Below are 4,523 nucleotides of genomic sequence, written 5' to 3' on the forward strand. Positions count from 1 at the left end.
TCTTCAGTATTGCTTGGGAGAGTACTAGGAGAAGTTTCAGTGACTTTCTTACTCAGCTGGCCCACTTGTGCCTCCAAATTTCTGATGGAGGACCTTATTTCACTCATGAAACTTAAAGTGGCCTTAGACAGATCAAAGACTAAGTTTGCTAAATTAGAGGTGCTCTACTCAGAATTTTCTGTCTATTACTGAGAAGATGGTGGATAAGGCTTGCTATTGCTGAGCCTATTTCTTCCACCATTATTAAAGCCTTGTTGAGGCTTTTGTTGATCCTTCCATGAGAAATTTGGATGATTTCTTCATGATGAATTATAGGTGTTTCCATAAGGTTCACCTATATAATTTACCTCTGCTATTGCAGGGTTCTCAAGATCATAAGCTTCTTCTTCAGAAGATGCCTCTTTAGTACTGCTAGATGCATTTTGCTATCCATTCAGACTTTAAGAAATCATGTTGACTTGCTGAGTCAACATTTTGTTCTGAGCCAATATGGCATTCAGAGCATCAATTTCAAGAACTCCCTTCCTTTGAGGCGTCCCATTATTCACAAAATTCCTCTCAGAAGTGTACATGAACTGGTTATTTGCAACCATGTCAATGAGTTCTTGAGCTTTTGCAGGAGTTTTCTTTAGGTGAATGGATCCACCTGCAGAATGGTCCAGTGACATCTTAGAGAACTTAGATAGACCATAATAGAATATATCCAAAATGGTCCACTCTGAAAGCATGTCAGAAGGACACCTTTTGGTCATTTGTTTGTATCTTTCCCAAGCTTCATAGAGGGATTCACCATCTTTTTGTTTGAAGGTCTGAACATCCACTCTAAGCTTGCTCAGCTTTTGAGGAGGAAAGAACTTAGCCAACAAGGTCGTGACCAGCTTATCCCAAGAGTCCAGGCTATCCTTAGGTTGAGAGTCCAACCATGTTCTAGCCTTGTCTCTTACAGCAAAAGGGAAAAACATGAGCCTGTAGACTTCAGGATCTACTCCATTAGTCTTAACAGTCTCACAGATCTGCAAGAATTCAGTTAAAAACTAATAGGGATCTCCTGATGAAAGTCCACGAAACTTGCAGTTCTCTTGCATTAGAGCAACTAGTTGAGGTTTTCAGCTCAAAATTGTTTGCTCCAATGGCAGGGATTGAGATGCGTAGTTTCCTCTTCAGAGTCCTTTCAGGTTCAGGATCTGCTTCAACAAGAATATTCTTGTCCTTGCTCCTGCTCATATGAAAAAGAAGGGAACAGAAAATAATAATAGGGATCCTCTTTACCACAGTAGAGAGATTCCTCTATGTTAGTAGAAGAAAAAGGGAATAGAAGAAGGGAAAGGTAAGAATCCAAACACAAGGGTGAAGATAGGTTCAGATTCTTGAGATGAAGAGAAGTGTTAGTAAATAAATAAATAAATAGAAGAAGATGAAAGGGAGGAGTTTTCAAAAATTAATTTTGAAAAATAAGTTAGTGATTTTCGAAAATTAAAGGAAGAAATAAAATTAGAATTAAAATTTGAAACAATTAATTAATAAAAAAAGAATTTTAAAAAGGGGTGAGGAATTTTCGAAAATTAGAGAAGGGAAAGTAGTTAGGTGGTTTTGAAAAAGATAAGAAACGAACAAAAAGTCAATTAGTTAGTTGAAAAAGATTTGAAAATCAATTTTGAAAAGATAAGGATATAAGAAGTTAGAAGGGATATTTTGAAATCAAATTTTTAAAAAAGATATGTTTTAAAAAGATATGATAAAAAGCTATGATTAAAAAGATATGGTTGAAAAAGATTTAATTTTTAAAATTAAAATTAATTGCTTGACCAACAAGAAACTAAAAGATATGATTCTAGAATTTAAAGATTGAACATTTCTTAACAAGAAGGTAACAAACTTCAAATTTTTTAATCAATCACATTGAAGTTTTTGAAAATCATGAAAAAATTTTCGAAAAATAGTAAGAAAAATGAAAAAGATTTGATTTTTGAAAATTTTTTGAAAAGATAAGATTTTTAAATTTGAAAATTTGACTTGACTTATGAGAAATAGCTATGTTTTAAAAAAATTTTGACTAAGTCAACTTAAATTTTCGAAATTTATGAGAGAAAAAAGGAAAAGATTTTTTTTTATTTTTGAATTTTGAATGATGAGAGGGAAAAACATAAAAATGACCCAAAACATGAAAATTTTTGGATCAAAACCAATGATGCATGCAAGAACACTATGAATGTCAAGATGAATACCAAGAACACTTTGAAGATCATGATGAACATTAAGAACATATTTTTGAAAAATTTTTTATGCAAAAAAAAAAACATGCAAGACACTAAACTTAGAAATTTTTAATGTCTAGACACTATGAATGCAAAAATGCATATGAAAAACAACAAAAGACACAAAACAAGAAAATATCAAGATCAAACAAGAAGACTTATCAAGAACAACTTGAAGATCATGAAGAACACCATGCATGAATTTTCGAAAAATGCAGCACTTTTAAAACATGCAATTGACACCAAACTTAAAAATTGACTCAAGACTCGAACAAGAAACACAAAATATTTTTGATTTTATGATTTTCTATTTTTTTGGATTTTTCGAAAATTAATCTTCAGAAAAAAAAAAACAAAGAAAAAAATTTTTAAAATATTTTTGAAAAATTTTTTGAAAAGAAAATTACCTAATCTGAGCAACAAGATGAACCGTCAGTTGTCCAAACTCGAACAATCCCCGACAACGGCGCCAAAAACTTGGTGCACGAAAATTACTTCACACTATGTAATTCCGCACAACTAACCAGCAAGTGCACTGGGTCTTCCAAGTAATACTTTACGTGAGTAAGGGTCGATCCCACAAAGATTGTTGGTATGAAGCAAGCTATGGTCATCTTGTAAATCTCAGTTAGGCAGATAATAAATGGTTATGGAGTTTTTGAATAATAATACTAAATAAACAGAAAATAAAGATAGAAATACTTATGTAAATCATTGGTGAGAATTTCAGATAAGTGTATGCAGATGCTTTGTCCCTGTTGGATCTCTGCTTTCCTACTGCCTTCCTTCAAACCTTCTTACTCCTTTCCACGGCAAGCTGTATGTAGGACATCACCGTTGTCAATGGATACATCCCATCCTCTCAGTGAAAGTAGTCCAAATGCTCTGTCACAGCACGGCTAATCATCTGTCGGTTCTCGATCATGTCGGAATAGAATCCATTGATTCTTTTGCGTTTGTCATCACGCCCAACAATCGTGAGTTTGAAGCTCGTCACAGTCATTCAATCCCTGAATCCTACTCGGAATATCATAGACAAGGTTTTGACTTTCCGGATTCTCGTGAATGCCGCCATCAATTCTAGCTTATACCACGAAGACTCTGATCAAGGAATCCAAGAGATATGTGCTCGTTCTAAGGTAGAACGGAAGTGGTTGTCAGTCACGCATTCATAGGTGAGAATGATGATGAGTGTCACGGATCATCACTTTCATCATGGTGAAGTGCAACGAATGTCTTAGAACAGGAATAAACTGAATTGAATAGAAAATAGTAGTAATTGTATTGAAACTCGAGGTATAGCAGAGCTCCACAGCCTTAATCTATGGTGTGTAGAAACTCCACCGTTGAAAATACATAAGTGGTGGTCCATGCATGGCCGAATGGCCAGCCCCCCCTGAACGTGATCAAAGGATCATAAGGTAATCCGAAAATAATCCAAAGATGTCCAATACAATTGTAAAATATCCTATTTATACTAGACTAGCTACTAGGGTTTACAGAAATAAGTAATTGATGCAGAAATCTACTTCTGGGGCCCACTTGGTGTGTGCTTGGGCTGAGCTTGAGCTTTACACGTGCAGAGGCTTCTTTTGCAGTTGAACGCCAAGTTGTAATGTATTTTTGGCGTTCAACTCTGGTTCGTGACGTATTTCTGGCGTTTGACTCCATAATGCAGCATGGAACTGGCGTTGAGCGCCAGTTTGCGTCATCTAATTTCGAATAAAGTATGGACTATTATATATTTCTGGAAAGCTCTGGATTCTACTTTCCAACGCCGTTGAGAGCGTGCCTTTTGAAGTTTTGTAGCTCCAGAAAATCTATTTCGAGTGCAGGGAGGTCAGATTCCAACAGCATCAGCAGTCCTTTGTTAGCCTTCTTATTAGAGTTTTGCTCATGTCCCTCAATTTCAACCAGAGAATACCTGAAATCACAGAAAAATACAAAAACTCATAGTAAAGTCTAGAAATATGAATTTAGCATAAAAACTAATGAAAACATCTCTAAAAGTAGCTAGATCCTACTAAAAACTATCTAAAAATAATGTCAAAAAGCGTATAAATTATCTGCTCATCACTCCACTTCTGTCATTCTTCATTTTACAGTGAGTTACCCACGCCTTGAAGCTCTTTCTGTAATCATTCTAACTATCTGTGTTAAGGATTCTGATGTATAGATGTCGTAGGGTTAATTTTATGAGTTTGCATGTCAAAAATTAAGGTTGTTGCTGAGCCACTGAAGCTCCTAGCCGCTGTCGAAGCTGCTGCC

General features: G+C 35.2%; 1 non-coding gene across 1 annotated transcript; it reads left to right on the plus strand.

The window, feature by feature from the left end:
- The first annotated feature begins 722 nt into the window (after positions 1 to 722).
- LOC127743226 (small nucleolar RNA R71) lies at positions 723 to 830 on the plus strand. Its single transcript, XR_008004600.1, has one exon. It is a non-coding gene; the product is annotated as a small nucleolar RNA R71 (small nucleolar RNA).
- Positions 831 to 4,523: the final 3,693 nt, after the last annotated feature.

The sequence above is a fragment of the Arachis duranensis genome, chromosome 1 (assembly GCF_000817695.3).
Source record: "Arachis duranensis cultivar V14167 chromosome 1, aradu.V14167.gnm2.J7QH, whole genome shotgun sequence".
In the NCBI taxonomy this organism is placed as follows: Eukaryota; Viridiplantae; Streptophyta; class Magnoliopsida; order Fabales; family Fabaceae; genus Arachis; species Arachis duranensis.